The 19,642-nt window shown below is 41.0% G+C and overlaps 1 protein-coding gene across 3 annotated transcripts in view; it reads right to left on the bottom strand.

Moving 5' to 3' along the window:
• The window catches only part of INF2 (inverted formin 2), a 303,640-nt gene extending 285,048 nt beyond the window's left edge, over nt 1-18,592 (bottom strand). For 2 of the 3 annotated variants that reach the window (XM_069207311.1, XM_069207313.1), the window contains exon 1: nt 18,337-18,592. The gene's annotated coding sequence lies outside the window, so the exon portion shown is untranslated. The remainder of the gene's footprint in view (nt 1-18,336) is intronic. The other variant, XM_069207314.1, reaches the window with a different exon arrangement.
• Between the last annotated feature and the right edge of the window lie 1,050 nt (nt 18,593-19,642).

The following is a 19,642-nucleotide window of genomic DNA, read 5'->3' as shown; positions in this document are numbered from 1 at the left end:
ATATAGAAGACGGATTCACTGTCCCTCTTTACTCCACTGACAGCTGAGTAAGCCAGGGAGTATTGGTGTTTGGTATCCACAGCTGTTTGTGCTGACCCATCAGTGTAAATGGTCATTCAATACTGATCAAGAGGCACAATGTTAGAGGACATGTGGTATTCAAGTTCATATTAGAGAAATTCTTGGGTTTAAAGTTTTCGATCAAAAACATAATCAACTTCAGTGTCCACCAGAGACCTTGCCCATTGAATCCAACATGAATGTAATGCTTTTGCGTTCAGGAGATTAGCCTTGGTGACAGCCTGAAGGGCTGGTATGAGAGTGGCAACAATAATGTATTTCCCCTCAGCAAGAGGTCTCTCCTTGATGATAGTCATTTGAACAGCAGTCAGTATTTTTTTCTTTTGGTGCGAAAGGCTGCTCTGCGTTTGAGTGCAAATGTGATTTGTATGCTATGGGTACCATGTCGCCCTCATTTAATGTGACAAATGTGAACCCGATGGCACCAGGAATTACTCTGATGACCAATTTTGTTTTGCTGTCTTGTGTGTGTAAGTGTTTTGCTTCAAGCAAGTCTCATTGTAATGCTCTGAGAATGCGTGTATGCTCTACTGTCCAATGTTTGCTTGAGAAATCTGAATGAATTAAGTCGTAAAGAGATTTATGCATTGTGCAAATTCAAGAATATATGTTCTGCTGCAGTTAAAAATTACCATTAATGACTGTATCATTTTGAGGGTATTTGGAGGTTGTAATTGTGCGCATGTTTTCTAGAAAGTGCAGGTCCAGGCTCTTGCCCTCATCAGATAATTTGTATCCTAAAAATATGACACAGAGAAAAGCAATTTTTATTTTCTTGAAATTGAATTTATAGCCTTGTGTGGCAAATCCCAAAACAAAATGATCCACCCTGGCTAAGTATGTGCTGAGGTCGTCTACTGTGAGATAGATGTCATCCACATAGGACAACACCTCAGAATCAATATCATCTAATATCACACGGGCAGAGAACAATCGTGCCAACAGCAAAATTTCCTTTGGGAGCCAATCACAGTAAAGGTGCTTAAGTCTGGGCTTCCAGGTGCTAGATTTTAGCAGAAAAAACTATTGGAAATATGCAAGGTAGTTTTGTATTTTTTTGCACAATCTGATATTAATGTGTCTGTTTAAGTGTCTGTAATCTAACGCTGTTCTATATGAATGGTCAGGTTTTGCTACAGGAAATAAAGGGTTATTCATTGAAGAGACACATGAGTCGATTACCCCGGTACTCGAGTTGTGAGAGTAATTCTTTCATTGGTTCTTTAGCCTCATCTTTAATAGAATACTGAGGTTGGATCTGTGGTATGTGTCTTATTGGAATAATGTGGAAGAGGGAATCTTTACCTCACCCTACATGGTTATGGTACATCGCTAGCTCTTGCATCAATGCCCAATCTGCAGCATAAGCTTCTTTTACTAAATCTGGAACTAGGACTGAGATAGAAGTCACAATTACATCTTCCCCTTGTGGAAGGACATGGAACAATTCAGGTGGCCAGTCCTTTTCTGCCAATAATATATCATAATTTAGTGTTAGCCTTCTCCAGAAGATTACTTTAATGGTGTGCTCAATGTCTCCCTTAATCTGACTGTTCATTTTGTAAACCCTGTTGAGTGGGGAGGTGCTCCTGTCCACTGTTTCAACTTCAAGGAAGTCGTTAGTTGATGTCACATCCATAAGCTCTATAAGATTCTGATGACATATTGTGACTTCTTATGCATTGTCTAGCAGTCACTTGAAATGTCCTGTACTTCAGTAATGTTCTCAACTTTTTTGGAATTTTTGTCCGAAATAGCTGCAACCTTATTCTTTTTAAATTGGGGTTTTTGTTGTGGAAGTTTCTCTTCCCTTTTCATAAAGGTTTCTGAAGAACGTTGTGAGCTCTCTTTCAGCTTCATCTAGTCACTTCAATGCTCTGACCGCCCTCTTCTCTCACTCTGTTTATCCATTGTGTCTTGGAAAGAACAAGATGGGCGGCTGTCAGTATATTGGTGTCTATCAGGAGTTTCCCTATTTTTAAGATTGTATCTTTTTCTGTGGTCTCTAATTGTGAATATTCACCTCTCTGGTTTCTTTATTCCATTTTTGTTTATTCCAGTGCTTTTAGAGCCCAATTGTACTTTCTTAGTATCTTCCTTACAGGAAGTACTCTGTAGTTGTGGTTTAGTTGGACTGCCCCCCAGACTAACTCGACCTATACTAGTATAACTTTATGAAATATTCTTTGGCAGCACGCGTTCCTGATCCCATTAAGGAATCTCCCAGAGCCACTGACAAACGGCCAGTGGTGTTGCTTCCCCCTTAATGTTCCTTAAAATAATTGAGGCAATTGTGAAAATTGCACATCAGTTTCATCCCCAAGTCCAGGGCTGGGGCTGCCCTGTGCTCATTTTGAATCTGTTTTAGCACTTCAGAAAGATTCACACTATCAGTTTACTATGTGTTGTGGTGTATATTGGTATATATTGCAGCAAGGACTGTGCCTAAAGCGGTAAACATTCCAAAAGGCAAGCACATTGTAAGAATTCTATATTTATCTTGGGGTCCCGTATGGAGAAACACTGCTTCCAGCTGGTCTGTTTTTTGAACAACCATGAATGGAATATTTTCCCGCTCAGTAGGTGCTTTTCCCATTATTGAATGGACAGTTTGTGGATTTATTCCTATGACTGCCAAGTGATTTATAGCCGGAGCAGCCCTCACTGGGGTGGTATTTAAGGTCCACATTACGAATTGTATTATGCATCTACATATAGCTATGAGATAATTGTATAAAGTATGTACTTCAGTTGCTTGCATAGCTTATACATTGGGATGTGGTGTATATGTAGCCAATGTTTGCCATGTAGGTCCATCATTGCTCAAAGTGGGAGGACGCCATTAAACCAATCACGGTGTCCTTGATAAGTTAGAGGTATTTCTATGTATTGGTATGCTCTGTATTTTGGTACATACGCTATTTTGGATGTGTGTAATGTGTTTGAGTCTGCATTGACTGCTGGAAAATTGATCCATGAATAGAATATTTCTGTTCAGTATTCATCATGTTTCTCAACCATGAACGTAACACCCCCACCCTCATTGGTTAGTCCATTAGCTAAGAGAAACTGTGCGATTGGTTGCATACAGTTTTCTGGATAGTTACTGGTTGTGGTTGTGCGTTAGCCATCCCAAAAAGATAGGGCTCTGAGTTGGAAACACCAATGTGTGGTGCAGATAGCCCCCAAAAGATCTTTGATTTCCTTCTCCCAATCCAAAGCAACAGCTATAGATAATCGCACACTGTCCTTGTTTACTCTGTAGCATCTCACCACTAACCCATTTGTTATAAGATGGTACAGTGAAGTCTTAATGAGTTTAATATTAATACCCAAATGCTTTAGAAAACCTCTCAAAGTTATTGGAGGTGAATTATACTAGTAACCAGTTCATCTGGAGAGCCTTCCCTCAAAAACAGTTTTTGTAAAAATACCATTATCTCATTAGTGCAAGCCGATTTCAGGCCATCAAGAATAGTAATCCATAACATAACCAAACTTGCACCTTTCTTTAAGGACATTCATGGGACCTATGATATCCATTCCTAACATGACCCAAGGGGCCAGATGTAGTAAAGGTTTTTCACGTTGCAAACAGCTAATTTCGCTGTTTGCAACGTGCAAAACACACATCGCGATGCCCAATTCCCGTTTTGCGAGTCGTTAACCTGGTTACCGACTCCCAAAACGGGACTGCGAGTCGCAATTAGGAAGGGGTGTTCCCCTTCCTAATTGCGAGTCGCAGCACAATCTTGCATTGCTTTGTGACCGCGAACGCGGTCGCAAAGCAATCGCAGTTACCACCAGTGTCACACTGGTGGTAACCCATTTGCAAAAGGGAAGGGGTCCCCATGGGACCCCTTCCTCTTTGTGAATGGCCTGGAAAACATTTTCTCAAAAAATGAAACTAAAACGTTTCATTTTTTCATTTTGTAATGCATCTCATTTTCCTTTGAGGAAAACGGGCTGCATTACAAAAAAAAAAACTGCTTTATTTAAAGGCAGTCACAGATATGGTGGCCTGCTGTATCCAGCAGGCCACCATCCTTGTGAGTGCTGCGAGTCGCAAGGGGGTCGCAAATTGCGACCCACCTCATTAATATTAATGAGGTGGGCCTTTGCGACCCCCTTGCGAGTTGCAGATGGTGTCAGGGACACCATCCTGCATCCTGAATTGCGACTCACAAATTGCGAATCGTTCTGACTTGCAATTTGCGAGTCGCAATTCAGGACATTCGTACATCTGGCCCAAGGTCTCTCTGGTATAAAAATCACCGGAACCAAACTGGGAACCGTGACTTATCTCTCACAGAACAAGAAACACACTCTTGAACATAGTGCTCAACATTTTTAAGAAATTCAGGTCACCAAAACCTGTCCCTTAATCTTCAAGTCACGGCCAACATGCCCTTCATGCGCTAAGCTGAAAACCTGCACACGCTACTGATAACCACTTACAAATCAGCTCTCCTATGTATGCCATCAGATATATAAAGGTCCTCAAACACATGTTTATATGCATCTAACGCCTGATTCTTGTTAGACACATGCCATCCTTTGCTGAACACCTTATCAATTATTGTGAAATCTCATCACCATCCAATGCAATTTTCTACTCATCTTCCCTTATACTGTCCTCCTCCAATGGGAAAATAAATCCTACTATAGAAAAGTCCTCAGCTTGAGTATCTTCCACAGACCCTAATTCACGTAAAAATAATCTGGATAGACAACATGTGAAGGCATTTTTCATCCCTGGCATGTATTCTAAATGATAGTTGAATTCTTGCAGTCTATGTTGCCATTTGGAAATCCTTGGTGTGGCGTGGTAAACAATCAAAGGCTTGTGATCCACCTGAATGGTGAACTCCTTGAGCCATAAATAGATTTTAAAATGATCAACACCTCACCAACATGCCAAAGCCTCACGTTCTCTTACTGAGTAAGTAAGCTCAGCCCCTCCTAAGGAACGAGATGTAAACGCTACAACTTGTCTTTTCCATTATGAGTCCACAGTAACATTACTTGTAGACCACACTGACTAGCATCTGTAAGTACAACAAGGATCACACATACCAAAAGATTTCAAAGGAAAGAAAGTGGCAATTTCCAATTTCATCTAATCAAATTCCTCATTAGTCCATGAAATGTCACATTCTTCCTAAGAAAAGAATGCAAATTGTATGTCTTTTTCTACACACCCTGGTATAAAACAAGATTTAAAATTGTAACATTTAAAAAAGAAGATCACAATTGTTCTTTGCTCTCCAGGGCACAGAATTCAGCTATGGCTCTGAACAAAGTCTGCTTGTGCTCAATACATTGAAAGGATGCCTTGCATCCAAGTTAATCACCATAGTCCACAGCACACTTACATTTACGAGCACTTAAGGTTACACCTCTCTCCTTCATTATTGCCAAAACCTTAACTAGCATCCTGCTGTGAACGTCCATATCCTTCCCAAAGATCAAAATTTCCTCTTGGAAACACCTGACATTAGGCATAACCTTGACCACAGCCTCAATTAGACGTTGAAATACAGAAGAGGTTGACACCTACACAAAGGATATGCACCTAAATTTATACGCACCCTCGGGAGTGATGAATGGTGTCAAATGTTGTGACTCGTGATGCAAGAGATTTTGGTGGTATGCATGTTGAAGATGGAAACACTGTGGCACCCTTCAGGGTAGTAAGCATTTCTGTAATATTTGGAAATGTCTACCAGTGACTGGCAGAGCAGAGAACTAACTGACAACTGTCCTTCACTTCAAAAGCTAACATTCCCAACAATCTACAACTAAACTCAAAACGCAGCCTGCTGTGTTGTTGCTAATTCCCCACAAGTGAAATATGGGCTAAATATACAGGGCCTGTTTTGTAGTTGGAAGATAGTGTAATATTCTCCAATATCTTGGCAAAATATTAAACTCTGAGTAGAATACACTGATGGATTGACCTCCACATACTATGCAGTCAGACATCAAAAAGTTGTTAATGTACTGTCCTCCCCCTTCGGCGTATTCCAACCTATATAGGACAGTAGTAGTCCATAATGTCCGGATTTACTTCTGATCATTATTATAGTTTCCTTCAGCATGGTATTACTATTGTTGAGATAATTCTAGCCTGGACATTCTGAAAGGGCAACTTGTGGTTTTAGGGAATTAAAAATAATCTTTCGCTATACAAATAAATAGTTCCCTACATGAAAGACAACTACACCAGTATACTATCCTCCAATGACAGCATTGCCTCAATAATTCCAAGAGCCTTTCATTCTCAAACAACTCTCACATCATACCAATTGTCTTTTTCGTATTTGGATAATACAATGTCTATCTCTCCAAAGAAATGTTAACACAATACATAAACCATCAGACTATTAAACAGAGCTGTTAAATACAACAAAGTAGACAATGTTGCCACAAGAAAGAAAAACTAACTCATTGAGAGAGCAGTGAAAAAAACATACCTCTGAGTGGCTCTAGATCGTACAGACTATGGGGATTATTCTAACTTTGGAGGAGTGTTAATCCGTCCCAAAAGTGACGGTAAAGTGACGGATATACCACCAGCCGTATTACGAGTTCCATAGGATATAATGGACTCGTAATACGGCTGGTGGTAAATCCGTCACTTTTCCGTCACTTTTGGGACGGATTAACACCTCCTCCAAAGTTAGAATAACCCCCTATGTCACGTATCAATTGGCTGAAAATTGTGTTTTACTTTACATTTTCAGATAGTGTGAATCCTGCCGCACAAAGTTTTAAATGCTCTAAAAATTAGCAATAGAGACATTTAAATATAATACAAAACCAAATAGAGAAAACAAAACTGTTATACAATGGAAGAGAAAAAAACAGTAAGAGCAATGATATCTTCGAATTAGCCACAATTATGCTTGAGAAAGACTTTTAATTAATTATGTAAATGTGAGTAGAATTTTTAAGGCAATGCGGAAGTGGAACTGAATTCCAGCACCTGTAGTCTTCTGAAGAGATCGGTAGATTACAGGTCTGATCTTTGATTTCTTTAGGGTGTCCAGTCACACAACTGCAGAAGAGTCTCTAGAAGTCACAGATTTACACAGAATGCCAGAGAACCTAAATTTGCGATGTGTATCCAATAGGAGTTGGGATAGGGAAGCCATTATAGTAGCAACACTATGAAATGTACTCGCTGAGTAACTGGTACCTATACACTCCCTGACACTTACAAGAGCACTGGAAGGTGTTAAGAGCGGCATTACATCACATAGTCCCTATCTGCAAATTCAAAGATAACACTACCACCTGAAACCAGACATGAAAGTCGTAGGGAAGAAAATCATATTTTCATAGCAAAGGAAATGTAATACTTAATTTTTCCAAGGGTCGTTTAGGCATAACCTGAAAATAGTGATGTACCAGGATTGAAAAGAACCCAGAGAGACACGGCAAAGGCACAGGAAGAGTTGTGCCTTCACTGCTATAGGTAGGGCCTCTGGATTTATGTGATTGTGCGTCAGTTTCGTTTTTGGTATGCTTACGGATTTATTACACTTGCCACATTACCTATCATCTACTGTATAATTTGCAGATTTTAACTTACAGTTTGTTTGTAGCTCAAATAGATCTAAATATGGCTCAAATACACTTGGGCTCATATTTATATTTCTTTAGCGCCGCATTTGCGCCGCTTTTTGACGTAAAAACGGTGTAAACTTCAAAATACAATTGTATTTTGCAAGTTTGCGACGCTTTTGCGTCGAAACATGACTCACATGCGGCGCTAAAAAAGTATAAATATGGGCCTTGGTGCCCCAAAGTGGCAAACGCTTAATTAATTAACTTGCAGTTGCTGAATTCGATTTTTCAGGAGTCAACATGATTCTAATGAAGAGATTTTTTTCTCAGACTCCATTAATGTGAATTAATATGAGAAAATAGCGAAATAATGCTGCCACTGAATTTGCTGCATTATGCCCCGCAATCTCTCTTTTATTGCTGCACAACACAGCCAAACCTGCCAAACTATCTGGTACATTGCCCCATCATTGCAGTGATTCCGGGTATGTTAAATATTAAATATTCAAGGGTAAAACTTACGCTATTCTGCCAACACTGATTCGAGCATGGGATGTTCAATCCATGTTTTAAAAATCACACCTATATCTGTTGTGAGTTACGACCTAACGCCTAAAATTGGAATCTATACCTTGTAGTAAAATAAAAGTTACAACGCTGCCGTCATGGTTTGAAATAATCATACTGTGTACATGCCTGTGCCTGGCATGAGAGAAAATAACTTCAGGCAGATAATTGTATTCAGAACTGCTGTTCTCCACAAATACTGAGCAGGCCCAATCAGAAACAGTGAGTCAGAGGCATTTATAAGCACACACCCTTTTCAGAATGTTTTTCTGCTTCATAAAATCATTTCTCTAGCTAGAACCAGCACGTCCACAAGCATTGCTCACACCATTTCTGTGCAGTGATTTAATTAGGAACAGAACTTTATTTGACCGTATTCGTTGGCTTAGAAAAGGGCCTTTTACACTTCTTTGCATCTATTCTATATTTGGAGAACAGAAATGTAAGTTAGTTTATTAAAGAGGGTTTTAACACACACTAAGAACGAACTTAATTGCTAATACCAACATAATTGTTCATGGAAGTGAATGTTATAATGAGGTTTTGTTTCCTCATGTGAGAGAGCATTTTGCTGAAGAACGTTCCTAATACCAGCCAGAAGTATACCTTCACTCAAATCATGAAACTAATTGACTTTAAAATGATACATCTCAAGCATCTCTGAATGTTTCTCAAACCCTGCTGATTCCCTAACAGTGAACGTTTGAAAAAAAAAAATGCCATATCCCCACATCATTTCCTAAAAACAAATGCAGCTGGCAGCAACTTCCGACTAGTCCTCGCAGGCGGATTTAACACGGGAACGCTCTCTGTGAATGAGTAAAAATAACTTGATTTTTTGTTTCCGAGGCGGCCCCCTATGTAATGCCACAAATACAAACCCGTATTTGAAAGGCGTTCGATAATTCCAAAATACAGGGGAATTCAGCAAAGTAGATCCTCCCAATAGCAGCAGAGGCCTGATTCTGGACTATAGAATATCTGTAATCTATAACCGCACACACTCCACGGGATCGAGTTTACAATTATGTTTACAATTGTCTCAATATTTTAAGTCTCCCATTTCATATTTAGATTGCAATCCTTCAAACAGCAATGGAAAAGAGACCTTCTGTAGAGTTTCCTTACAATATCCTCTCAGTTCATTCAGTGCTATTGATTGGTTAATAGTAAAAACTGCTATTAACAGCGCTTGAAAACAACAGACGTGTGATATGAAGCACTATATGAAACTCACAGGATGGTTTTATCTCCCTCCACCTTTCCACCCACAAGTGATCAAAAAATGCAATTAAACGGTTGAAGTGGGCTTTGTGTTTACCTCAACCGTCCACTGCAGCATTTTCAATGAATACTTACCATTTTCTAGATTCCTTGAGCTGTTTTGACTAGGTATGCCTTGCAGGTGTGCTGGCACTGAGAAAGCGAAAGTGTTATGCACACCTCTTGAGTAGGCCTTGCTAAAAGAGAAGAGCATGCATACCGGCACAGTGTACTGCTGTGTGAATATAGTTTGCAGTCACTGTGAATTTTTTCAGAACTTTGCATTTTTCCTGTTTTATGAAAGAAATTGCATTTTGCAACACGTCGTGGTTCTTTTAAACAAATTTCACCTTTTGATTGCTTGGTTTATCTTTGTCAGTTGTACACTTGTCCTGGCGTCTGCGTAAGACCTCCAAGTCATAAGATATTATCTCGGCCTAGCAAGTAAACCCAAATCCCTCTGAGTTCATGAACTGAGTTACTTTGATATCCGTTATGTACAGCACTTAGAGGTATCAAAATTGCAGCACTTAAAGGTGTAGAAAACATGAATTTTATTGTGAGAGAAAAGCATCTTCATTAAAACTTGAATGCATGTGAGGGTGACATATCCTCTACCCACCCTTGTTTGAGTACATATTGTTGGTTATTCTTAGTACTAAGTGTGTATCCATAGCTTGTGATGGTGGTACTTTCTTTGTCTGGCAGGACTGCAGGTGGATTTGGATGGTTGATGAAAATAAAAAACATTTCAGAGAATTGTGTTTATCATTTTATAATTATAAACGTGTATGAGATAGAAAAGTTCCTGTATTATCATGAATTAAAACCTGATGTTTCGGAAAAAAATTAATATGTGTGTGTGAGTACACACGCGAGCACAATTGTATGTGGGATAATCAGTACTGCTGTCAGCAGCTTTACTTTCTTTTGCCTGACACTGAGAGATTTGTGCATTTTTTATTTCCTTACTATGCACATTCAAAGAAGAATTCCGGTATAATGTGACTGAGAACAGATCTAGAAGGTGCAGGACTGCAAAGTGACAGGAGGTAAAAATGAGAACGAGAAGAATGTTGCCATGTGAAATAATATTTACTGAACTGCCTGTGTTATGAATGGCATTTTAAATCTTAGAGAAATTTTGCTGAAAAAAATCACCACTTTATCACCATTTCATCAAAATATTTTGGGCTAGGTGAACCCTGAATATCCCTTGGGTGGGTCAGCCTTCTTTGTCACACTATGAAAGTAGAGGCATTTTTCAGTAGTCCACCTTCAGAACCTATGGTGTTTTTGCCACATACTTGAGAATAGTGTTGTAAAATCCTGCTTGGCCTAATGTTTTCTAAACTTTGAGTAGGATAACATCCTCGTGCACTCTGGCGGATGTCAGACTAACTTGCTCACATAGGCAGTCCAATTCAGGATTGACATTTACCTCCCAACACTTAAAAAAATCATTAGGGTCCACTGATTAGAGGTGATCTCCCAAATACCTTGGAGCATTTGGATTCATTCACTGAGCTCATTTGCTCTGTGCAGTGTATGGCTGGTACACAAACTTTTACCAGAGATGTTTTTCTGTTCCCAGTCTGGCCCTGCATTCAGCTTCAGGAGGCTCCCGAGTGTTCACGTCACAGTATGATGGTATGCTTGTCAAGTAAGTTTGGGGCACAGGTAGGCAGGAAACTCCAGTTAGACACGAAAGCAAACTGACTAAAGTGAGAGGTGAAGGCTGAGTGCAAAGCAAGTGCCTGCCTGAACATGCACCTGCTGGCCTCTGCAGTCAGTTATCATCCATCAACAGTAGAGAGGCTGCACATGCTCCCCAGATATAGAAGATGGAGTAGTGCACATACATTTACTGTATGGCCATCAACAGCTTCCCTTCTGCCTCTGTAGCCATTACAGTTTTTTGCACAGTGATGATGGTGATACAGCAGCTAATGTAGTAGGCTTTCAGTTGCACGGATGCACAACGCACAGCCTCCTACCAGTGTCTCCTGATCCAGTCTTGAGCCAGTGTCTTCAACCTGCAGAGATGCCAGTGTTACCCATCTGTGGTTCCATGTGCTGACAGCTACTATCGTCCCTGACCAGAGGTATTACACCATGCCAGTCTACAGTGACAGACACAGGCTTAGCTGCTTTGCTTCTCAGCCATCCAGGCCAACAGAATGTCAGGAGATACACAAGGGCCCGCAGTCAGGCAAATCACAGAGACTGACCACCACCACCTCAGGAGGGGGCCTCTCGAACCTAATGCTTACACTTCCTGCTGGCAGTCGAGTTAATGCACTTGAGATGGAATGACTGTCACTCTCCAGTTCATCCAGGCAGAATTTGAGACCCCCATAAAGTAATTGACATGATCCAGTGACAGATGCCCATAGCCACCCCAGGTGAGGCTGCAAGTAAATGCGTGTCAAGTCATTCTTCACTATTTTCCAACTACTTTTGGCCTATTTCTGTTTTTCCGAATCCAACTTTAGTCTGTTTTATCCCCATCCCTTTCCTGATCTGACATTTGATTTATTTGCCTAGTAAGCATTTAATAGCCAATGAACATGTTTAACTGTTTGTGTGTGTCATGCCGAACTGCAGTCTTGAACTGGCAAGCACTTTAAATGCATTCAGTGTTAGGTAGTGCTTATTTTATGCAGTGACAAACAGAACTCATTTTTCATCAGTGGGGCTTATGTTTAATTATTAGGATTTAACCCAAAACAAATAAGAAGGTAGAGTAAGGAGCATTATGCAGGAAGAGAAAGATAGGCATCAGTGACAAAGGGAAAAGCCAGGGTTGAAAAGGGATTGGCAAGAGTGACAAAGAGATATGAATGGCAGTGTGGTGGAAGAATTAAACATTAGGTGGAATCAGCAGGAGGCAGCGTTGGAAAATAGAAATTCTGGCATTCAGTGGTACTGAATTGTGAGCTCCAAAGAAACATTTTGTGCAACTGCATTTATTTTGTGACACACTATAGACTGCTGATATGGGACAACTAAATGAGTCCTTGTCACAAAATGTGTCCAGTTTCATGCTTTTAAATACCCATTTCAAGTTTTAGTGTTGTCATTTAATATTGTTGGTAGGGGTGTCAGTCTGTGTCTACATTCTGCAAAACTGATCAGTGATTCATTAAAAATTAGAAATATCCTCCACCACTACATCTCCTCCCAGCCACAGGCCACCTTCTTATGGACTATCACTAACACTTGTATTTTGTGATTTGTCCCTGCATTACAAAAAGGACAGGAGGACACTGCTTGACATAGTTAGTGCACAATGGAATACACTATGGGGGTTATTACAACTTTGGAGGAGGTGTTAATCCGTCCCAAATGTGACGGATATACCACCAGCCGTATTACGAGTTCCATAGGATAGAATGGACTCGTAATACGGCTGGTGGTATATCCGTCACTTTACTGTCACTTTTGGGACAGAATAACACCTCCTCCGAAGTTGTAATAACCCCATATGTATTTAATGTTTCTGGTCAGTGCATATATTTCCTGATTGGAGAATACATGATATTATGTTAATGACATTTGCACAGCACACAGTCTGGTATGGTCGTCTCATAGTGCTCTCATTCATTCAGCTTGCCTTTCACACTTTGCTGCTGTGATGCCCATCTATTTGGAGACTAGAGCTAGCTATAAAATGTAACTTTTTGTTACATTTATTAGCATTTTTAATGGGGGTGATCAGACTACCCCAGCTCATAGCCTAAGGAAACAGGCTCACTAATTGAAGCAACACCATGCAAATATATGGACTCCTGTGCCTTCAGTGTCACTGGATGTTACCTGCCATAAGGATGTCTACTTTCCTTGCTATACAAAGCAGAACAGGACCTTAAACCACCTGATGTTGCCTATGGTGGGTTAGGTGCGCAACTTGCATTTTTTAACACAAGATTAGTAAGAGGGAAAGTGAAACGAGGTAAGTGAAGTAATAGAGAAAAAGATGACAAATAATTTGAGAATGTCTTGGGAGAGGGTGAACATAAGGGAACGAATGAGTGAGGACTGAGTGAGAGAATCACAGAGAAAAATAAGTGAAAGGGTGGTGGATATAAAGGAAAAGGAATAAAGTGACATCAATTCAGCATTCAGTGGGACAAAGTCTATGCCAGTTTTTTCCCGATCAATCATATTGTATTTGAGCAGACAGCACTTTGGGCGTCAATCTTATGTCAGTATTGACCTTTCTTGAGCCATCTTAAGTCTTTCATGAGTGTGAATACCTACCAACTCAGCCTGTTATCCTTTGCAGGTTTATAAACTGACTGCAATTAAATGAATATTAACAATGCTTGTGATATACAATCATCTGAAAGTGTGAAATAGTCATACTAGTTGCTTTTTAAAAGGCAAATTATTATTACAAGTTAGCATTATGAATTTTAGGGCTGGAATCACTCTGCTTGCTAAGTCATGATACTGTAATGTAAAGGGCACTGTTAGGCTCATTTTCTAAAATATTCTCAGGTTGAGAGCTTCCACTCCCAGTACATTTGTGGAGAACATAGAGCCTGTTTACCCAATCCCCACTCTGTGCAATCAAGGGCAAGAGTATTTACACTACACCACTATGAAAGATCAGCAATGAGAAAAAGTGAATTATTAATTGGAGTGAATGGTAGTCTACAACAAGTAATTAAGTCACTAACTTGTTAGGCCCAGTCAAAGGTTTCAGTAATGTAATCCTGAGCTCAGTCCCTGATAAATATGGCACAGAGCAGACAGACTCAACTTAGAGAAAATGTTTAAAGCATTTAGAAGTACCAAAACAATTAAAAAGTCTAAAGCATAAAAGAATAAAAATCCCTCACCCATTTATCAAAATAGGGAACAATAATAAGCAAAATGGCATGAAAATCACAAAATTCCACAACAGAATTCAGATATATTAATTTTTAATTGGCTATGTCGAAATAGAGCCAAAAAGTGCAAAGCACCAATGGTACTCAATGGTTGCGGTATACCGCTACCTAGGTGCGATTTGAGGCCAAGCACGATGGAGTGAGGGTCCGATACAAGAGGCAGAGTGCCTCTACTAGGGCCTGGAAGTAGAGAAGATCAGAAACATTTCTAAGTCCTAATTTGAAAAAGGACTCTGTCATATTTCAGAGGAAAAACTCACCTCAGTACAAGGCAAACCTGAAACTCAATTTGGAATCCAACTGAAACTGCAAGTTGAAAACCTTCTGTGGTCGATCGCCTTAAAGCTCTAGAGGCAAAATATTTGAAAAAGTTCACAAACTTCCTTTGGAGCCCAAACAACCAAAGAAGTACACTTCTAAGGCTCCCAGGACCTCAGTGGGGGCATTTAAAGACTCTCAAAGTAAATGGTAGAGGGTATCAATAAAGCCCAGTCCATGTCCATTTGCCACAGGTCATTTGGAATTCTTCACAGGAATCTCCCCATCAATGTTTTATGTTCCTGGACCCAACCAGAGAATCAGCTGTATGATCCTTGGAGATCTTTCTGTCCTTGGATTTCAAGAGGAAGAGGGTCCACCCTTCTCAGGTTCTCACAGATCACACATGCCAAGTACAGAAGGTTTGGTCCACCTGGAATCCTTTCACAAGTCCAGCAGTGTTTTGAGGAAGGCTGGGTGAACCTCCAGCTTTGTAGGGTTCACCAGTCTGTGAGTGTGTGACACCCTCAGATATTCATACTTCCTATCTGACCAGTGGGTTAAAGGTTCCCAAGCCCTGGCCCACCTACTTGTGTAGTAGTTGCTGTTTGCTTTGCTGCAAATAGGCCCAAAATGCAATGTGTGAGGGCAAATCCAAAACAATATCTTCGGCTGCACTTAACTTGGCTCTAAGGCTGAGGGTATGAGTGGAGAGTGTGCTATGGTAATCCTAATGTCCTTCCACATCTAACATCAAACTCTAGTTGAAACAGACATTGTACCTGCAACAAACCCAGAGGCAGAAGTCTGGTAGGGCAAAAGCTGGGTCCCATAGCAATCAGACAGGGGATACACCAGAATTGTCTTGGCATCCTATTCTTTCTCTTTCGAGTGTGCCCCAAATATTACATGTAGCTCAACAGATCTGTGAAGCAGGATTTGACACTGTGGTGTTAACACGAGGCACACAACAACATCCACCTGGCATATTCTGTTGAGCTCAGAGGAGTCACCTCTGTCCATTCAGATCAGCCTATTATTTGCTCCTAGGAAGCATTTCACATTTCTTCTGCACCTACTTCCATGCTTGAACATATGCTGAGGCTTTTGCTAATAAGCCCTCTCAAAGTTCAGACAGGTAAAGGGTAGCTCTCTAAAAGTTACTTTTCATTAATATTTACCAAAAAGATCTGACTTCATCATTGGATTTTAATAAAAAAAATTAAATGTATATATTTTTTTTTTATCTAGCTTGTATCATGCCAGAGATAGCATTATTAGTAATTTGACCTGTACTTTGGTTTTCTATCTAGGACAACTGGACCTGCCAATGTGAAAATAGTTTGGGCCTTGTCACTGTAAGGATGTGTTAATATTCATTTTCTGCTTGTCCCACTGCTAAATACCATGGTATCCTTCCTTGTGGACTGCAAGCCTTACATATTAAAAGTCAGGTTTCTATTAAAAACAGGTTATTTTAATATGCCTTATTAAGGTTTTACACTGTAGCATTCAGGCTACTGTGATAGACCTAAGGACATACACAACAAGTGCTGCGGTCCACAGGTAGCATTCAACTTTTAATGTCATATGTGTATTCCACACGCTATACTATGATATTGTAGAAAAGGTAAATAAGCCAATCAGGGAGTAGCCAATGTCAACCTGTTGTAGGGGTCAGAGCACCTATACTGGGCACTGAAGTGCCCCAGTGTGCAGAGTCTTATAACCAGAAATACATTTCAGGAAAAATGGGGGCAACCATACAAAAAGGGGATTTTTTTTCACAGCCAGGTTCCAATTTTCTAGCATTTTGGATTTAAACATTTTCTGTTTTTAGTGCCATCCTTAAGCTAACTTCCTCTGTTGAATCTTAATTCAGTCTATCTAGAAGACTGCTATATCGAGTGCTCTAGGTATTGTTTATCAGTTTGGGATGCACTGCTCACTGCAGACAGGGCGATGGAGATCTTTGAGGAAAACTAAAAGTAAGAACATACAAATAATAGTACTGTCAGGTTTGTGGCTATTTTGAAGCAGGTCTTAGGCTTTTCACTTATATATTTGTGTATCAGGTGAGCTATTGGGTGGATTTACATAGCCTTGTACATATGGAGTAAGGCAACGCAGAGCAAGACACTGTGCTGCCTTACTCTGCATCAAAGAGGTGTTCCATGGCCGTTGGGGTGGGTGTTCCCACGTAACACCCATGGATTTTGACACATTCTCAGATTTACAAGGGTTTGTAAACCTGGAAATTCGTCAAAATCATATGCTGGAGGAGATGTAAGGGAGGAGCAATGAGGAGGAATACCTTTATTTCCCCTCGCTTTACTTTTTTCTAAATGTGCTGCATTCTTCAGCACACATAGCAAAAAGAAAAAGCCTCTCGTGATTTTTTTTGTGCAGTAAAGTGTCTCTTCCAGCACAAACACAATTATTCCTGCAATGCAGACACCATTGCACCATTGTACAAGGGGTGCTTACGTTGGCGCATAGCAGCCCATTGTGCGCCAGCGCAGGGAAAAAGGACAGGAAGGCAGATACGCTGCATTCCTGCCCTTTTCTTTTGACGCAGGGCAGTGCAGCAAGAATGCTTTCGGCGCTGCCCTACGTGAAAAGATTGTAAATATGCCCTTAATTTTTACCCATTTTTTCGGATTGTCCGAACATCAACCAGTGCTTAATTTGTGCTTGTTGTTACCGGTGCTGAGCACCGGCACTTATTTGTGAGGAGGGCCGGGGCTTATTCTTATGCCTCAAGCATTTGCTGCGAGCAAAATACATATATGTGAAGGACAGAAGAAGGAAAAACTAAAAAGCGTCATAAAGGGAGAAAGTAGAAAATTGCAGGATGAGCTGAAGGGGCAGGGGTGGCCGTAAATGGATTGAAGAGGCCCGAGATGGCTTCAGGATTACGCTGCCTCCGTGTTCAGTGCTGGCAGATTTAAATACAGCAGCCTCGTGTTTAAGAGAAGGGCTTTGAGCACCGGCACCTCTTAATTTACAAATTAAGCACTGACATCAACGATCTTCCTACATACCTGCATCTCTGAAACAGGCATTTTTTAATCTGAGGTGCTGAAAATAATTGCAGATTTCTTGCCCGAGTGGAGTTTCATGCCAGATCTCGGAGGTAGTTTCAAATTTTACCTCAGTAACGTTTGTGCATAATGCATAGTGCTTTAAACGTGATACTGAATTCAACAAGGAGCCAGTTGAAAGCTGTCGGAGCTAGATAGGTGCATCACATCTACATCAATGCATCAACGCAGGCACATGCTAGCTGATTGATTCGGCACTCAGTTCTTCCTCTGTGGCAAGGGTGGGGCCATGCCAGTGTAACTCGCACTTTTAGATACATCTCTTGTTGCCTATATGCCTCATTCCTCTTTGTATTTGAGTAAGTTAAAAAAGCAATGCGCATAAAACTGGTAATTATTGAATTCTATATGTGTATAGAAACAAAATAAGGCACAACACAGTCTATGGCAGTTAAAGTGCACATACTGCAATCAATATAAGTGCACGACACACAGAAGTTGAGTACGGCTACAAGCAGTTCTAACTGCTACATACATCATTACCAACCGTCACTGTTCAATTAAGATAGCTTCATGGCAACTTGACTATGCAAATTAGACTGTGATATTAAAATCACATTTCCTCCGCTGGGACAATAAAAACATTGACTTACCCGGCAAGGGTGTCTCCTGTCGATGTCTCTGAATCACAGGTGGCTGGTTGCAGTGTATACAGAGCACATCCCTTCTCTGCCTCGGGCTATCGAGGTTCCGACTCGTCAAAGACACTCAGAATCCAGTTTTAGAACAAGCTGTTACCTCCAAACAGAAACTGGGAGAAAGGGAACTGAAGCTGTCTGAAAACGCTGTTCTTTTTTTTTCTTTTTGGACGCGTGAGTCACAAACTGTTCAGCGTGCAGCCTGTGCCACGGAAGAGCTCCACCCGCCATCTCCTCGGCTCCCTCCTGCAGTCCCCTCCCACGCTCCCGCCTCTGTCTGTCCCTGGCATGGGATGGGCCGCAGCTGGAGAGATGTGCAGAACTGACACAAACTTTTAACTCGGCACTGGGTTTGTATGTTCTTACCCATGTGTCTTGTTTTTTGACAGCGCACTGCCCCTTTGCTTCAGCATTTTGCTGTGTACTCTCTCTCTGGTTTCTTAGGAAGTCAGCCCCACCTCACCGCATGGAATATGCCAGGAATGCTTCGCTTTCCACAACTCTTCGCGCTGTCTGCTCTAAGTCAATGAGCCCTCTTGTTTCTTTACCTTGCAAATGCAAATGTTCCTGCCACTATATCAACACTTTTAAAATGCACCACCAAGTCATGTTTTCCAGCCGAGCCAGCGCTCTGAAATTCGCATTTGTTTTCCTCAAAGGATATCTTGTGTAAAACTTAAGGGGTACTCAGAAAACATCCTTAATGATAATGATTTGTGCCCTGGACACCTCGAAATTGTGTATTGGCGCTCTAGGGAGTAGAGTAGGAACCGTTAAGTTATTTCTAGTGGGTTAGGTTCGTGTTCCACTCGAAGTTTTCATTTGTGTATTTAATGGATACATACTTTTAGCAGGGCCGGACTGACCATTCATTCCATCGTGCCCATAACATAACGGGTGGAACAATTGAAAAGCGGTTTTTGAAGGCCCCCTACTGGTGTCTTCGTCATTCGCTCTAGCTCCCTGACGATAAATGCAGCAGGGACAAGAGAGTGAGACTGAGGGAAAAACAAGAGATATGAGTGCAAGAGAAGAAAGGAACAGAACTAGGCATGGTGTAGGGTGGGACAGGTGCCTCACCAAATGTAACCACGTGGCTACCCAAGGCCATTTGAAGAAACCACTTAGGCCCTCATTATGAACACGAACACGGCGGTGAAAACCACCGTGTTCATGCTGGCGGTCTTCTCAGTGACCGCCAGCGCCCCCGGAACCCCTCTGGCTGTATAATGTACATTCCTCTGGGCCGGCGGGAGGAAAC

This window comes from Pleurodeles waltl, chromosome 9 (genome assembly GCF_031143425.1).
Source record: "Pleurodeles waltl isolate 20211129_DDA chromosome 9, aPleWal1.hap1.20221129, whole genome shotgun sequence".
NCBI classification, from domain to species: domain Eukaryota; kingdom Metazoa; phylum Chordata; class Amphibia; order Caudata; family Salamandridae; genus Pleurodeles; species Pleurodeles waltl.
Note: the sequence above shows the minus strand (reverse complement) of the source record. Positions and strands in the feature narration are given on the sequence as shown.